The following is a 19,203-nucleotide window of genomic DNA, read 5'->3' as shown; positions in this document are numbered from 1 at the left end:
TCCTTAAAACTAAATTCCCCAAGTGAAACTGACAGCTTGAAAAAGTATTTCCATTCAAACTGAAAGAGCTTAGATTGTCATGAGCCATGTAGCTTCTGAACTGATTATCCCAGAACCCTCAATTCCCTTAGAAACTGTCATTACATTATCTCACAAAGGTGGTCTTAGGGTTTATGCTAGCTTACACATGTACATAAAGCAAGTACAAAACTTTCATTCTGTGAATCAGGAAATGGGCTCAGTGGACTTTAACAGCAATGCTTCCCAGTTTCTGGAAATCCACAGTATACACTCCTGCGTCAGACACCAAGGACGCATAATACATAATAACACATAATACAAGGACAATAATAATAAGCTATACATATCTACCTACCTATCTATCTATATCTACATATACATACACACATAAAGGTATATGAGCAGCTAAGGGGCACAGTAAATAGAATGTGAGGTTAGGAAGACCTGAGTTCAAATCCAGCCTCAAACACTTACTAGCTGTGTGACCCTGGGCAAGTCACTGAACTCTGTTTAACTCAGTTTCCTCATCTGTAAATGAATTGGAGAAGGACATGACAAATCACTCCACTGTATTTGCCCAAATGGGGTCACAAAGAGTTAGACATGATTGAAACAACTGAACAAATAAATGTATGTATATGTGCATATATATAGTATATATTACTGAGATGTTTACTGACTGACAAATAAGCAAAAGCAATAACAATAGCCAGTCAAACCAGAAACTTGATTTGCTCAATAAGACAGGAGAAGGGGGCAGGTAGGTGGAGCACTGGATAGAGCACTGGCCCTGGACTCAGGAGGACACGAGTTCAAATCCAGAATCAGACACTTACTAGCTGTGTGACCCTGGACAAGTTACTTAACCCTGATTGCCTCCAAAAAAAATATGACATGAGAAGGTAGTATAGTTGATAGAGCTCAATACTAATGAGTTGGATATTCAGAAAATCATAGCCTATGAGCTGCATCTCTTACATTTTAATGTGAATAAGTGAAGCAACATGTGCATCAGATAAAGATAATTACAATCATATATACTCAGAGTTCTCGTAAACTTTTTCTAAGTACATAGCATTTTTTTTTTTCATTCACTTTCCGCTGGAGATATGGTAGAAAGGTGAGGAGGGAAGGCACATGGGTACTTGGGGGAATCCATCAAATTATTCCAGAGCTATTATGTACCAATAGAGAATGCATATTAAGTGATTTGTTGGAGATTGCTTGCTAATTAGCGGCATAGATGAGACTGGAATCTAGATATCCTAATTCCTGATGCAGTGTTCTTTTTCTTACCATAATGAGGAAAAATAGAACATAGGATAGACTGTTGTCAGGATATCAGCATCTCTGTCCTGGTTATACCAATAACAAGTTATGTGACCTAGGCTAAGTCATTTTCCCTCCTCTGAACTTTAGTTTCATCATTTGTCAAATGAGGGGGCTGATCTTTGAGCTCCTGGCCAGCTCCAAAATGATTTGATTTTATTATTTGTGTAAAGTTGGGGCAGTATAGGTGACTTCTCTTTAGATGGTAGAATATAATTACAGAACAAAATTTGGCATTAGAAGAATTCATCTTAAAAAAATATTTTTATAAAGTGGTTTCACCCGAAAAACAATAGTATGAGATTTTCATATACTATGTGTATAAACATATGATATTACAATATTGTAGATGTCTAGAACAAATGAGAATATATGAAATATCTTGAACACCATGAGGAGAAAGTCTAAATAAAACTGAAGATCTTACAGCTATTGAGAATAAATTATAATAATCAGCTACATACCAAATTGTCTCACTATGCCAAATCTTCATTTTTGTGCCTGGAGAACTGTATGGATTCTTTTTTTTCTTTTATAGACTATTTTAGAAAAGAACTTGTTTGCTCCTTATGTGGAAAACATTTCTGGGTATATACAATCTTCCTGAGATTCATTTCCAATCTCCTTTCCCTTGCCAACTATAATGTCAAACCATAAATGGCTACAATACTTGTCTAGCTAAAATTAGCTTTGTTTCGCTATTGTCAGGGCAATGTTGAACTGGTTGTAGCTCAGCTAAAAGAGAATGTGAAGAAAACGTGACCACTTGGTCATTGCTGTCTGAGTTATATGCTTAGCCTACCCAGAAGTTACGGGGGGTGGGGGGGAAGGACATCAAATGCTCTCTATCACAATCTCCATAGTGAGTTGTTACTACTCTATTCTTATGATCAAATTCTTTTATCTCAGCACTCATTCTCCTTGACCTCTTTGCAGCCACTGACACTGTTGATCCTCTTTTTCTATGGAAAGAGTTTCTCCTCAGACTTCCTTGACACTGTAGTTCTCTCATGTTTTTCCTACTTCTTTGATCACTTCTTTTGTTATTTCTTTTAAAGGTTACAATTCATCCTTCCACCCAAGAATATCCCTCTTTCTAAAACCCTGGAAATACATTTTCTACCAAATTCGTTAATTCCATTAATGGATCAGGGAAGAGATTTCTTTTTCTTTTTTAAAGTGGATAGAAAGGGATGTGCAACTGACTGCTTTCTTTGCAACCAGTAACTAAGGATTTTTAGGCAGCTATAGCTCAGTGAAAAGGCTATTGGTTTTAGAGATATATGACCTGGGTGTTGACCTTTTTAGCTCTAAATCTATGATCCTATGAACAGAACATCTGATGAGCTGAACTACATTGAAGAAAAATAGAATTTTTTTTCTCAAGAAAGAAAAAGACCTTCAATGAGATCATCAAATAAACATGTAAACTTACATGGAAATTTCTAACTAAAGACATGCAAAAACAATTTCTATGAAGTGAGGATATAATTCTTAACAATAACCCTAAAAAGATACCAGACACAGAGGAATTTTGGCAAAAAGGATAAAGTTAGAAAAACCTCTCCTGGACTCAGTAAGACTTATGATAATGTAGGGTCATATAGGTTTCATAGTTCTGAACCCAGGAGTAAGGAAGAAATGAGGAAAAGAGAAAGAGAAAGAATCACTGTGTATGCATTCATGACAGACAAAATCAAATACAGAGAGACAGAGAAAGACACACAGAGGCAAAGACAAAAAGAGAGAGAGAGAGAGAGAGAAATAATAAGCATTTATTAAGTATCTATTATGTGCAAGGAGCCATTCTAGGTTCTGAAAACACAAAGAAAAGCAAAGACAGTCTGTACCCTCAAGGAGCTCACAATCTAATGGGAGAGATAACATACAAACAATTACGTACAAGTAAGATATGTACAAGAGAAATTGGAAATAATCTCAGAAGGTAGGTGCTACCTTTAAGGAGGTGTGGGAAAGACTTTCTGAAGAAAGATGAATTTAAGCTTTGACTTGACAAAGTCCCAGAAAGGCAGGGAGGTGGATACGAAGAGTAAGAGAATTCCAGACATGGGGAACAGTCCATAAAAATGTAGAGTCAAGGAAAAGAGTGTCTTGTGCAAGGAACAGCAATAAGGCCTGTGTCACTGAATTAAAGAGTACATTGAGGAGAGTAAGGTATAATAAGGCTGGTAAGGTAAGAAGGGGGCCAAGTTATAAAGAGTATAAAGCCAGATAAGATTTTAAATTTGATCCATGATAATGGAATGAATCTTATGTATTAACCCAGCCACTGCACTTAATTGGAGGACTTGTGGAAGAAAAGGAAGAGAATTTGGAGAAGGAAGAGAAAAATGAAGAGGAGAAAGAGGAGGAGAAAATAGTTTTGAGAATATTTTTCACATTGGCAATGGAATGGAGTAAATGACCTAATAGTTCTTATCTAACTCTACTTTCTCCAAATAATTTCAGATGCCATCTTTTTGCTAAGCAGTATTAATTCTGTGTGTGTAATGTGAGATCTAGTCATGTTTACAGCACTGAATACTTCAGAGAAATTTCCACGATGCCGGGCCAACTACATCTGCTTTCTGTGTATGACAACATTTGTTTTATACTCTCTTTTGTAGCACTGACTGAATTTGTGCCCATAAAAAAATTGAAGGATCATTCAGGTCACTAGAAAGTTTCTTGGGCCTGGGGTGCTATCACTCTCTGTTTGAATGTCACCCTAATGTCTGGTGCCATGTTTTCTTCAGCTCATTTGGGATAAAAATATCAGATAAAAGTCATCCCTTCCAATGAACAATCACTCCTTTACCATAACTACTTTTTTGGTAGGTTTGTAATATTGTTTCTGAGAGCTCAGAGTGAGGGGGTTGGAACTCAAAAAAGTGGACAAGGGCACAGCCAAGCTATTTCAGAAAGTGGTGCTTCTAAAAACTCAATTCCACTAAAGTAGATCAGGCAAAAATATTTTCAGCGTAACAGCCTGCACACATTGTCAGCCTTTTGTGATCTCAGTCCAAACAAAATTAGGCATTTGACCTAAAAGAAATCAAGGTGACTGGGCCTAAAAGGAATTTAATAAGTTAAGCCATTCTTTGGAGAGTTGCATTTTGTAAAATTCTATATTGATAGGTGTACACAGTTCATAGCATGTCAGAACTGGAAGAAATCTCTGATCCATGAGCCTAGATGGTAGGAGAATGAGTACTGAGTTTAGAGTCAGAAAACCTGGGTTCAAATTATATCTTATTTACTAGATGTATTATCTTGGGAAAGTTCCCTAATCTCTCTGGCCTTATTTGTCTCATCTGTAAGATGGAGGAGTTTGAAAAAATAGAGGACATTATGAAATGCAAAATGGATGATTTTGATTACATTAAATTGCAAAGTTTTTGTACAAACAAAGCCATTGCAACCAACATTGGAAGGTTAACAGAAAGCTGGGAAAGAATTTTTACAGCCAGCATCTCTGATAAAGTCCTCATTTCTAAAATATATAAAGAAGTGAGTCAAATTTATAAGAATACAAGTCATTCTCCAGTTGATAAATGGTCAAAGAATATGAACAGGAAGTTCTCAGATGAAGAAATCAAAGCTATCTAGAGTCATATGAAAAAATGCTCTAAATCACTACTGATTAGAGAAATGCAAATTAAAACAGCTCTGAGCTACCACCTCATACCTGTTAGATTGGATAATACGACAAAAAAGGAAAATGATAAATGTTGGAGAAGATGTGGGAAAATTGGAACATTCATTCATTGATAGTGGAGTTGTGAATGGATCTGACATTCTGGAGAGCAATTTGGAACTATGCTCAAAGGGTTATAAAAACTGTGCATGCCCTTTGATCCAACAATACTACTTCTAGATTTGTATCCCAAAGAGATCATAAAAAAGGGAAAAGGACCCACATGTACAAAAATATTTATAGCAACTCTTTTTGTGGTGGCAAAGAATTGGAAATTGAGGGGATGTCCATCAATTGGGGAATGACTGAACAAGTATATGAATGTAATATAATACTATTGTTCTATAAAAAATGACAAGCAGGCAGATTTCAGAAAAACCTGGGAAGATTTATATGAACTCATGTTGAGTGAAGTGAGCAGAACCAGGAGAACATTTCACACAGTAACAGCAACATTGTGCAATGACCAACTTCAATTGACTTTGCTCCTTAGCAATTCAAGGATCTAAGATAGTTCCAAAAGACTCATGATGGAAAATGCTGCCTACATCCAGAGAAAGAATTGTGGAGTCTGAATGCAGGTTGAAGCATACTATTTTCACTTTTTTTTCTTTCTCATGGTTTTTCCCTTTTGTTTTGATTCTTCTTGTGCAATATGACATATGTAAATGTGTTTAATATGATTGTACACATATAGCCTATATCAGATTGTTTCCCATTTTGGGGAGGAAAGAGGGGAGGAAAGGAGGAAAAAATTTGGAACTCAAAATCTTGTAAAAGAGAATGTTGAAAATTATCTTTGCATGTAATTGGAAAAAATAAAATTCTATTAAGTGGGAAAAAATAAAAGTAAAAGAAGGAGTTTGGGACTAGATGACCTCTAAGGTTCCCTCTAATTCTAAGACTATAAATTTATATAGTCCAATTCACAATTGAATAGGAATTCTTTTTTTCTTTCTTTCCTTTCTCCCTTCCTTCCTTCCTTCTTTCCTTTCTTCCTTCCTTCCTTCCTTCCTTCCTTCCTTCCTTCCTTTCTTTCTTTCTCTCTCTCTTTCTCTCTCTCTCTCTCTCTCTCTCTCTCTCTCTGTCTCTCTCTCTCTCTGTCTCTCTCTCTCTCTCTGTCTCTCCCTTTTCCTTTCTTTCTTGTTTGCTCAGTTTTCTCATCTGTAAAGTGAGGAGGTTGGGCTTAAAAATTTGAAATATTCCTTCTGGCTCTGACATCCAACGGTATTGTCATATACATTGACTAGCTATTATGACCAGAATAAATCAAATTCCATATTCCTTGCTTAATCTGGCCTGAGAGTTGATGCTTCATTTAGCACAGGCGGAATCTGAAGGAAGTTCAGTGAAAAGTGTTGGATATGGTTAGTCTGGCTTCAGAGTGAAAATGACAAATGTCGGAGGGTCCAGTAAACATTAAGCTTGTGAAAGAACTATTATTTGGGGCCTTGAGATTCCTTGCATTGTAAAAGGGCTTCACAGTAAAACAGTGTGCTCAATGCTAACAGTGAATATTGACATATAAACATATGATTGTAACAACAGTCATGATTTCTAAACTCAGAAGGCAAAGATGAAAGTCTATTCTATATACTCTATTTACTGTCCCAACCACTCAACTTTCTAAATCCAGATAATGTCTCAAACCTAGTGATCTTGCATCTTGAGAGAGATGCTCTTGTGGTAAAGGATAGGAGTAGGATAAATTCAGCAGACATTTATTAAGTACCTGCTATGAGTATCAACTTTAAAGTCAAATCTTGGTTACCACAGATAGGAGCAAATCTCTTTGCATCTCTGTCGCTGTTTACCATTCAATAAATAGAAATAACATTGATATATGTTATAGAGTTTGGGGGAGGGGATGGAGGGAATAAGCATTTATATAGTACCTACTATGTACCAGGTACTATACTAAGCACTTACAGATATTACTATTTACAAAGTTGATAACACCCCTGTGAAATAGAGCTATTATTAAGCCCATTTTATAGTTGAGGAAACTGAGGCAAAAAGCGGTTAAATGACTTGTCCAGGCTCATATAATTAACTAATAAGTGTCTGAGGCTGTGTTTGAACTCAGTACTTCCTTACTCTAGTTCCAGTGCTCTATCCACTGTGTTACATCCTAACTACATCATTGCATCTGAGAGTGCTTTGAAAATCAAATCCCTGAGTATTATTATGAGAGTACTCTGTTGATTATGCACTGAATGTCATATTTATCTTCTACCAATTTGGTCTGCTGCCACATTCCCATGCTAACCAAATGTAATTCTCCAAATAAAATCACATTACATCTGAACCTGAGAACAGGACATCGTCTCACACATCAGTGTTCTAGGCAAAATACCCCAGAGACTGAAATCAAGAGTCTCTTGAGACCTACAACATTATTACCACAATTGCAACTCCCACCAGTTCCTAATTTTACACCTAGACATGTTTAATTCTCAGAGTAATTTATGATTTGCATTTCTAAACCTATCATCAGGAAGGCTCACACCCATTTAATTGTAACTCAGGGACAGGGGTTTCACAGTCTACTTCTTAGAAATGCTGTATCAATTTTGCTGGAAATCTTTTTAAATATTGAAATGAACTTCATATTTTCAAATTTTTTGGCTCATGCCAAGCCACACTTTGTTTACAGATGGCTTCAAGGTTAGGCTGTTGATGAAATTCTTAATTAAAACATGTAACATACAGGACTTTTTAATGCCTTCATGGTCCAACTAAGAGGGATGGAGAAAGATAGCTACCAAGCCTGAAAACATGCCCAGTAGAAGGGAAAATCAAATTAGCATTCAACAGAGATATTTCCCTTTGGAGTCTCTGTAGGATCAGTTTTAACTCTCTTCCTTTAAAAGAAAAAAAAATTTTGACAAAGCAGAGCTCTGTGCCATTGTACTATGATTTAAAGAGCTCTGCATTCTGAATTATCAGATTATGGAATCATTGCTTTAGACCTCCAAAAGAACTTAACAGACACATAGAACAATAATAATTTTACAGATGAGGAAACTGAGGAACAGAGAGGTCACATGACCTGTCCAAGGTCACATATAAATATAAATTCATATTACATATATATAAATTCAACTATCAGCTTTGCCTCACTTCTATTTTCCTCAGTTTCCTCTGTGAAATCAATCTTACTAGAAGATCTCTAAGGTCCCTTCTTGCAGCCATGCTCATACCCCAACTTTCCAACTATTTCATGTCACCACTGCTACTGTACATAATGGTTGTGACTCTCTACTTCCCTGTGGCTGCACTCAGAATGGAGAGATTGTAGCCTTTCTAGTCTGACGCTTCCTTCCTCAATCACCATTCTCTGTTCCCTCATACCCATCCCTCACTCCAGTGTCCCTATCCTACTCTGCCCTACTCTTTTATTGAGATGTCTGGAGTCTCTGTACAAATATTAACAAACCACCTTTCATATTAACCTGTACCCTCTCCTGGACCTGACTTTGTATAATACATACTGTGATTACTTATATGTATATATGACATTTTTCCTTAATAGCATGTAAGCTTCTTAAGGGCACTGATTGTTTTGTTTTGTCTATGTAAACTCAGCACCCAGAACAGTGCAGAGCACATTTGTTGTTTTTCAGTCATTTTTTAGCCATGTCTGACTCTTCATGATCATTTTGGGGGTTTTCTTGGTAAAGATGCTGGAATGGTTTGCCATTTCCTTCTCCAGCTTATTTTACAAATGAGGAGATGGAGGCAAACAAGTAAATTACTTGAGCAAGGTCATATGGATAGTAGGTGTCTGAGGCCAAATTTGAACTCAGATGAGTCTTTCTGATTCCAGGCTGCACACTCTATCCACTGTATCACCTAGATGCCCATAGAAGGTAACTTAATTACCACTTGTTGAAGTGATTTTAATTGAATACTCATATTTGAAATATGACTTTGATTTTCAAAGAAGAGGAAGTGGTTTCTCTTTTTGAGAAAAAAAAAGAATTGAGCAAATTAGCCTCTTAATGTCCATAACCCAAGTGTCCTAAATTAGGAGAGCAGGAGCTGGCTGCTTAATTGAATCCCCCTGCTACGTCCCAGTGAAGGCAGGCATATCCACTCTAAGGGCTTGAACCTTACAATCACAATTACAAATTGCTTCTAAGTCAGTGGCAGGTGATAGATGCCTAATAAAGGGGCATGAATAGGGTATGAGGCACATGATTTTTGTTCTACTTTCTTGAAGATAACTCTTTCTACCTGAAAAATCTCCAAATGGTGGAACACTAAGCAAAACCACAAGCTTAAAGTTGGCGTGTGCCTAATAGAATTCCACATAACGTTTTTTCTTGTATGTGCTCGAGGCATTTCTGAGTTAGAACATTATTTCCTAACCAGAAAAATGAATGCCTACCACTGCAGCTCTGTGTCCTCTTAAACAAAGACTCAGAAAATAGAAATGGGGAATTATTTGGGGCCTAAAGTAAAAGTCCAAAAGGAGCCACATCACTGATGGATTATTTCAAATAGGAAATAAGAAAGTGGAATGATTCCACTGGGCACATAGAAGCAAAGATGGGACTTTTAGAACTGGAAGAGACATGAGATCATCCAGTCTGACTCCCTCATATTACAGATGAAGAAATAGTGCCTAGACAGAAGTAATTTTCCCAAATTCATGCAGCTAGTAAGTGGGATATTTTCCTGCTTTATCTTTGTTTCTGGGATTCCCTAGTCTCTTTCAAGATTCAGCTCAAGCACTATAGTTGACATGAGGCCTTTCCTGATTCCTCTTAGCTCTCTGATTAAAACACTTGGTACTATTTTGTATATGCTTATATATTGTCGTATGTCCTCCTTGAATGTATGTATATGTTTATATATATATATATATGTGTGTGTGTGTGTGTGTATACACACATATGTGTGTACTTACATATATACCCATGCACACATGCACACATATGCACATACACATATACACATACATACATGTATACACACGTACACATGCATGTATATGTGCACATGCATGTATATGCATACACACAAATTCCTTGAAGGCAGAGGCTGTCAGTGCTTTGCACAATGCTTGTCTAGGTAGATACTTTATAAATGCCTGTGACTGAAGAGAACTCAGTTATCTTCTTTCCCAGTTCAGTGCTCTTTCTACATATTTAATTCTAAAAGTTACATGAATAAGGCCAAGACAGCATGCCTTTTCTTACTTAATGGCAAGAATAAGAATTAGTCACAGAGAAGCATCAGTAATAGGAATGGATATCTCACATATCTGGAATGTTGTTACTCCTAACTTAGACTTCCCAGATGCCTTCAAGGCTCAGTTCACTCTCCTTGGAAGACTACTGGCACCACCTCTCCCCCTCCCTAATTCCCAGCAAAACCTTCTTCTTGAGATCACCTTCTAATGACAATGCAGGATCTTGTATGCACATAGTTATTTGAATGTGGTTTCCCCCATTAGAATGTTACTTCCTTTTGCCTTTCTTTGTATCCTCAACATAAAGCACAGTGTCCAGTAGAAACTTAATAAATACTTGTTGACTGACTGACTTTATCCCCTCTCATCAGGAAAGCTGTACTAAACCCATCCCAAACAAATGGGTGGCTACTAATTTTTTTAAACTATATACAGAAAATAAGATTAAGCAAGCTCTTGTTTGAGAATTTCACAACTCTTAAATGATTTCTGGAAATCCTTTCTTATATTTAAGATAAATATCTCCTTATTGACATAATTTGCATTATGCTGGTCTCAATTAAAATAAAGAACATGATATCATTCTCTTTCATAGTATAATTATTAAAAGATTAATTTCTACTTTATCTTGGTAAATGGTGTAAAATATTGATCTATGCCAAAGCAGTATGGCAGAAATTGGGCATAGAATAATATCTTATACCATTTACTAAGTTAAGGTCACAATGGATACATAAGCTAGATGTAAAGATGTTACAAAAAAATTGAAGAACATGGAACATATTAATCTCTATAGTACTGTAAAATTTACAAAGCTCTTTTCTCACAACAACCCTGTGAAGTGGATAGTACAAATATTATTATTCCTGTTTTATATATGAGGAAACTGAGGCTCAATAGGGTGAAGTGACATACTAATTACCCAGTCAGTAAACAGCAAAGACACTTTTCACACCAAGATCTCCTGACTCAGGCCCAGTGTTCTTTACTCATCACTATGCTGCTCTTAAAAATAATCCAAGACAACTTTTATATAGCAGATCAGTGTTTTTGTTTTTGCTTTTGGGGTGAAATATTCTAAATTCCTTTAATGTTTTTCATAGTTTTGTATTGCATTGTAGTAACATATAGCAGCAAATAGTCACTGTCATCAACTTTTATTAAATGCTTCCTCCATGTAAAAATAGGCTCTCTCTGTCTTTGTCTTTCTATCTGCTTCTGTCTCTCTGTCTTTGTCTCTTCCTTTCTTAAGATAGGTATTCTTAACGCTCATAGGGAAAACATCCTTAGGCCCCACAAGAATGAAATTATCTAGTGAAGATGAGTTAAATAAGGCCTTATTATTACATATTGGTAATCTTTAGTTCCTTCTTTCCTCCCCACCTCCTTGACTTTGTTGACTTTTCATACAAAGTACTGAAGTTACCTGTCAGTCTGGAGATCAACCAGGGATTTAAACTATCTCACTTTGAGGGAGGCAGCCATTTTCATGGGTGAAATGGAATTTAAATTGTAAGGGCTTTTGGAAAGGGATGCTTATCCATTGATGAACTCCCTAGGAAAATATCTCCAGGGCCAGATGGATTTACAAGTGAATTCTATCAAACATTTAAAGAACAATTAGTTCTAATACTATACAGACTAGTTGGGAAAATAGGCGAAGAGGGAATCTTAACAAATTCATTTTATGATACAAATATGGTGCTGATACCTAAACCAAGAAGAGTCAAAGCAGAGAAAGAAAATTATAGATCAATTTCCCTAATGAATATAGATGCAAAAATTTTAAATAAAATATTAGCAAGTAGATTACAGCAACTTATCACAAGAATAATACACTATGACCAGGTAGGATTTATACCAGGAATGCAGGGCTGTTTCCAATTTAGGAAAACTATCAGCATAATTGATCATATCAACACCAAAACTAACAGAAACCACACGATCATCTCAATAGATGCAGAAAAAGCTTTTTGACAAAATACAACACCCATTCCTATTAAAAACACTAGAGAGCACAGGAATAAATGAAATCTTCTTTAAAATAATAAGTAGTATCTACCTAAAACCTTCAGCAAGTATCATATATAATGGGGACAAGCTAGAAGCATTTCCAATAAGATTGGGGGTGAAACAAGGATGTCCATTGCAGCCACTGTTGTTTAATATCATACTGGAAACGTTAGCTTTAGCAATAAGAGAAGAAAAAGAAATTGAAGGTATTAGAATAGGCAAAGAAGAAACAAAGCTATCACTCTTTGCAGATGATATGATGATAAACTTAGAGAATCCTAGAGAATCAAGTAAAAAACTATTTGAAATAATAAACAACTTTAGTGAAGTTGCAGGCTATAAAATAAACCCACATAAATCATTGGCATTTCTATATAGTACCAACAAAGCCCAACAGCAAGAGATAGAAAGAGAAATTCCATTTAAAGTTACTGTAGACATTATAAAATATTTAGGAGTCTACCTCCCAAAACAAACCCAGGAACTATGTGAACACAATTATAACACTTTTCACACAAATAAAGTCAGATCTAAATAATTGGAAAAACATCAGTTGCTCATGGATAGGCCGAGTTAATACAATAAAAATGACAATTCTACCTAAGCTAATTTACTTATTCAGTGCCATACCAATCACACTACCAAAAATTACTTTATAGAGCTAGAAAAAACAATAACAAGATTCATTTGGAATAACAAAAGTTCCAAAATATCAAGGGAACTAATGAAAAGAAATGCAGGCGAAGGTGGCCTTGCCATTCCAGATCTTAAATTGCATTATAAAGCAGCAATCATCAAAACTACTTGGTATTGGCTAAGAAATAGAGTGGTGGATCAGTGGAATAGGTTAGGTATGCGAGACACAGTAGTCAATGACTACAGTAATCTACTATTCGATAAACCCAAAGACATCAGCTTCTGGGATAAGAACTCACTATTTGGCAAAAACCGCTGGGAAAGCTGGAAAAAAGTATGACAGAAACTAGGCATAGACCAAAATCTCACACCATATACCAAAATAAAGTCAAAATGGATTCGTGATTTAGATATAAAGGCTGATACTATAAGCAAACTGGGAGAGCAAGTTTGCCTGTCAGATTTATGAAGAACAGAAGAATTCAAGGCCAAATAGGAGATAGAGAACATTACTAAATGCAAAATGGATAATTTTGATTACATATAAAATGAAAAGTTTTTGTACATACAAAGCCAATGCAACCAAGATTAGGAGGGAAACAGAAAACTGGGAAAGAATTTTTACAACCAGTGTCTCTGATAAGGGCCTCATTTCTAAAATACATAGAGAATTAAGTCAAATTTATAAGAATATAAGTCATTCCCCAATTGATAAATGGTCAAAGGATATGAACAGGCTGTTCTCAGATGAAGAAATTAAAGGCATCTATAGTCATATGAAAAAAATACTCTAAATCATTATTCATTAGAGAAATGCAAATCAAAAAACTCTGAGGTACCACATCACACCTATCAGATTGACCAACATGACAAAACAGGAGAATGATACATATTGGAGAAGATGTGGGAAAATAGGAACACTAATGCATTGTTGATGGATTGTGAAATGATCCAACCATTTTGGAGAGCAATTTGGAACTATGCCCAAAGGACTATAAAAATGTGCATATCCTTTGACCCAGCAATAGAACTTTTGGGGCTGTATCCCAAAGAGATCATAAAAATGGGAAAAGGACCCACATGTACAAAAATATTTATAGCAACTCTTTTTGTGGTAGCAAAGAATTGGAAATTGAGGGGATGCCCATCAATTGGGGAATGGCTGAACAAATTGTGGTACATGAATGTAATGGGATACTATTGTGCTATGAGAAATGATGAGCAGGCAGACTTCAGAAAAACTTGGAAAAACTTGTGTGGACTAATGCTGAGTGAAGTGAGCAGAACTAGGAGTATGTTGTACACAGTAACAGCCATGCTGTGCGACGACTAACATTGATAGACTTAGCCCTTCTCAGCAATGCAAGGATCTAAGACATCTCCAAAAGTGTCATGATGGAAAATACTATCCACATCCAAAGAAAGAACTATGGAGTTTGAATGTAGATTGAAGCATATTATTTGCTCTTTTTTTTTCCTTCTGTTTTATTCTGTTTCCTCTTTCTTATGGTTCCTTCTATTGGTTCTAATTCTTCCTTACAACATGACTAATGTAAAAATATGTTTAATAGGAATATATATATATATATATATATATATACATTCCCTATATCAGATTATGTACCATCTTAGGGAGGGAGGAGAGGAGGGAGGGGAAGAAAAATTTAAAACTCAAAAGCTTATAGAAGTGATTGTTGATAAATCAAAATAAATTAATTTTTTTAAAAGAAAAGGATGCTTGGCCATGAAGGCCTTGTAGGAAGAACTGAACTTACATGAAAACAGGAAAGATTTCTGTTGCATGTGAGGAAGGACTTTTACTGTCAGAGTGATAAAATACTGAGCTAGACCAACAAGAGGGAGGTTGTGCAGTGTTTGTCCCTGGAGTTCTTCAAGAAGAGAATAGATTACCTGCTTCCCTGCCTGGTTTAGAGATGTGCCTGCCTCTAGGCAGGGGTGGACCAGATGCTCTTTTTAAATGATGATTCTGTAGGTATAAATTGTTCAGAATGATGGAACATTTAACAAATATACATGTCAGCTCTGCTGAAGGACCAAGTAAATCATTTTTCTATCATTCACATGTCAGACTGTGTACCAATAAAGCAAAGATGGCCTCCACTCATTGACCTGGGTTTAAAATGCAGGTCCTTAAGCAAATATGGGCAAGTAGGTGACATACTGGGTAGAATGCAGGGCATCAAGTCAGGAAGACATCTTCTTGAGTTCAAATCTGTCCTCAGACACTTACTAGCTTTGTGACCCTGGGCAAGTTATTTAGTCATGTTTGTCTCAGTTTCCTCATCTGTAAAATGACCTGGAGAAGGAAAGGGCAAACCACTTCAGTATATTTGCCAAGAAAATTTCAAAATGAGGTCATAAAGAATTGAATACACCTGAAAAATGACTGAACAAAAAGAAAATATTTGGAAAAGATACCCCCCAAAAAATTACACCTCCCATACTTCCCACTCTCTGTCACTTCTCCATTATTGCCATAATTAGACCAAAAATATAGACTAGCTGATCTGGAAATGGGCAGGCCTGGATATTTAAAGGTTTAAGGCCAAAGTGCTAACTTCTTATATAACTTGGTCGCCTATATGCAGGTAATAATAAAAGCTGCCATAGAGCAGAACAATATAGCCAATTTCTTTCTTCACAATAACCCTTGAAGATACCCTTTTACAAGACAGGCAGCTAAGGCTCAAGAAGCTGAAGTGGCTTGTCCAGGGTCAGACAGTTAGGAAGAATCAGAACTGGGCCACGCCCTCAAATATTACTCAAAGACCCATGGTGCCTATTCCTCTAGGTTGCAAAGTCTCTTTTCAAAGAAAATAAGCTCTCTAAGTACCTAACATAAATTGTAAGCATACTCTGCGTGAAGCGCTGTTAGTTTTGGGGATATGTCGGTAAACACAAAAATAGACTCTGCTTCCAAATATCATTGAAAAAAATCTAGAGCTGGAAAAAACCCAGGGGCGAACTAGTACAATCCTCTCTTTTAACAAATGAGGAAATTGAAGCCCAAGGACATTACATCATTTGTTCAAGGTCACAGAGATAGAATTAGAATTTATATTTGGGTTAGAGAAATAAGACACGTACATGTGAAAAAAAAACAATTTAAGCATATGTTATTCATCCTTCATTTTGAAAAGCACCATCATGGGATGAAGTCTTGACTCTGGCATGAATTGGATTTAAGTGAAGCAGAGTTCCACAAAGTCATCAGCTGCACTCTGACTTCCAGAATCATTGAAGTCTGGTGGCAAGACAACAGTCAGTACAGCTGGTAATGTCTTGGGATGCAGTGGATGACCTTGACATCTTTGATATCCATTCCACTGCCTTCATGCTCATTGAAACAAATTGTTCTCATCTGCCAATACTAACAGGGAAATTTTCACATGCTTGGGGTAGATACCTCCCTAATTCATCAATAGGTTTGAGTCCTTTTGGTTACCTTCAACCTGGTTTAGCCCATCTGTCAAGATGTTCTTTTTTTTTATCATGGTGTGGTCACTACACATGCTACAGCTTCTTGGAGTCACAGGTGAGAGTTTGGTGAAGATGGACACCAAAGGTAGATGAGCAGCCCTGAATAGAGCCTGGCAAGTCCTCACACCAGAGGTGCTAGTCCTCCCTAAACACCCCACACACTCCTTCAAGCATACATATAAGTTAAGACAGTATATAATGTGTCATAAGTAGCACAGATAGTAAAAATTCAGAGAAGAAAAGTGATTTTTAAAATGGGTTGATCTGGGAAGGGAAAGGAATAGGACTTAGTGGATAATAATAATAATAACAACAAAAACAAACATTTACATAACATGTATTACGTGCCAGATCTCTGCTAAGTGCTTTACAATTATTATCTTATTCAAACCTCGCAACAACCCTGGGAGGTAGGTGTTATTATTATCCCCATTTTATAAATGAAGAAACTGAAGCAAACAAGCGTCAAGTGATTTGCCCAGGGTGATACATTTGGTAAGTATCTGAGGCCAGAATTGAATTCAAGTCTCCCTGACCCTTGACTCAGTGTTCTATCCACTGCACCACCTGGGATGAGCATAAACTACATTTAGGAATTATTTGACTGAGTAAAAACAAAACAAAACAAACAAACAAACAAAAAACACCCACACCAGGGATCACAGAAAGGTGAGCAATAAACCGTAAGTTTAGCAAATCACTCAAGATTAAATCTCTTCAGCCATCATTAACTTGAAAAGAAAAGTAAGATTTATTCTCCTCATTCCTCCAACCTGAGAGATGATGCAAAACTTTTGGTCCATCTCTAGTGTCAATAACTATATCAATCAACTAGTACTGGTCCTGAGGATGGAACTACAGTGATATGTGAATGAATTGGGACAAAATAAATTAATTAAATTGACTGGTTTCTATAATAAATCTTACAACCATTTGCATTTAAAATTAATATTTTTCAATGTCTTTTAGTAGTAATCACTTATTTTACACAATTTGGCATTGAATATACAAGATTTTGACACAGCCTTAATTCATCACAAAATTACATATCACATTGGATTTTTAAGCATACCTTTGATGAACAATCCATTTCCCTCCCAACTCTAGCCTCAGTTACAGCCCACCATTTTTCATTGAGATTTAAATCAGTTAAGTTGGCAGGCCATTGAAGCATGTTTATCTCCATCTCTTGCATACATTTCTTAACCTTTCACAAAACATGGTATGGTGCAAAGTTGGGTTGCAGTATTCCATTTCAATTTGACAATTTCTATGATTCTGGAATTATTCTGCTTTTGAGTGTATCAATATATTTATCAGAGTTCACCATTACCTCAGTGTGGACAAGACAAGACAAAAACATCTCTAAAACATTTTGGTAGGATAAATGTTTTTCAGCCATATGAAAATGCTTAGATCTTAAGGCTCATCTATCAGATTTCTTCTGCTAATAGTTTTGGTATAACCCTGAATGAAAAAGTTAGTTTCAACAGTAAAAACTACCTTTTTACAGGCATCAGTATTTCAATCTTTGTATTGTCTTGTCCACAAGAAGAATCCTCCCCTCTTCATTCTAAGAGTTAGCTGCTGATTTTTTTTTTTTTTTTAAGCCTGGTCTTCTCACTGTTCTTTGAATTTCAAGAAGTCTATCTTTCAATGTAGAGGAATCAATAACAACTCCTCAACTTGCTAGGTTTCTCTGGAGGTTTTGTTTTCTGAGGATTAATTAGGCTATTTTACAGCAATAATATATGAGATATTCTTGGAATTTATTTCACTTTCAACCACACCTTTCTTTGTACTTTGGTGTGACTGATCATATTTCATTTCCAGCTTGAATGACACTGAAATATTTGGTTTCCCCACACCAGCAGATGCTGCAGTATTTCTAATAGTCCTCGAAATGTGCTCTTGAAGAGCTATAACTTCTTCATGTTTCCTTGGAGTGATATCCATTCTTAAAAGCTACAGAATTAACAACACAACAAAAAGGAACAATGAAACTCATGCATATGATATGAAATTCATCAATAGGCTGACAGAGAACAAAGTGAAGGTGGAGAAAACAGTTTACTCCTGTCTTATCTAGTCAAGGTCAGACATTCTATAATATTCTCATGTCAGTAAAAGTACATGCAAGTTTATGTCCATTGCCATCACAAAATGAAAGGATACCCAAACCTACTGCTTTTACCAATTAATTTACAAACTCCAGAAGAACTACTTCATGAATGTGAGAGATAGTCAGGTTTGGGGTTAACATAAAAAACATTCTACTAGGACTATCCAAGAACGGAACAGGTTGTTTCATGAAATTGAGAGGTCTTAGTCACTGAAATTATTTCCATCAAGAGTGAGGCCATTTTTCAGAGATGCCAAAGTAGAGATTCCTACAACGGGTTATAAATTCAATTCAATTTGATTCCACTAATATTTCTTAAGCACCTACTATGGCTAGGTGTTGGGAATACCAAGAAGATCACCTTAAAGGTCCCTTCCAACTAAGATTCTATGATGCCAAGTCCTTATTGAAGGCATCACACCTGCTCTATTCTCCACAATTTACTAGATCTGTTGGGAGCACATAAGAAATGTAAAACACAGCTCCTTGCCCACAGCAAGTTTACAATCTAATTTAATGGCATAGGAAACCACTTACCAAAGATGAAGGAAATGTTTCAACAAGGTAATTGTTAAAACCAAGGATTGCTCAAATTTCTGAATTGCAAATTCAGTGACAAGTTGGCCTGTTCTTCCTATGTATAAAAAGTTAAATCAGAAAGTACACCTTCCCTTCAAGTGTAAG

The 19,203-nt window shown here is 36.1% G+C and overlaps 1 long non-coding RNA gene across 1 annotated transcript in view; it reads right to left on the bottom strand.

The window, feature by feature from the left end:
• The window catches only part of LOC114048000, a 28,146-nt gene extending 9,029 nt beyond the window's left edge, over nt 1-19,117 (bottom strand). Inside the window, exon 1 of the long non-coding RNA XR_003569695.1 lies at nt 19,057-19,117. This is a non-coding gene — a long non-coding RNA (uncharacterized LOC114048000). The remainder of the gene's footprint in view (nt 1-19,056) is intronic.
• Between the last annotated feature and the right edge of the window lie 86 nt (nt 19,118-19,203).

The sequence above is a fragment of the Vombatus ursinus genome, unplaced genomic scaffold, assembly GCF_900497805.2.
Source record: "Vombatus ursinus unplaced genomic scaffold, bare-nosed wombat genome assembly UNPS02000577.1, whole genome shotgun sequence".
Classification (NCBI taxonomy): domain Eukaryota; kingdom Metazoa; phylum Chordata; class Mammalia; order Diprotodontia; family Vombatidae; genus Vombatus; species Vombatus ursinus.
The sequence above is the reverse complement of the archived record's forward strand: the minus strand, read 5'-3'. Positions and strand labels throughout refer to the sequence as shown.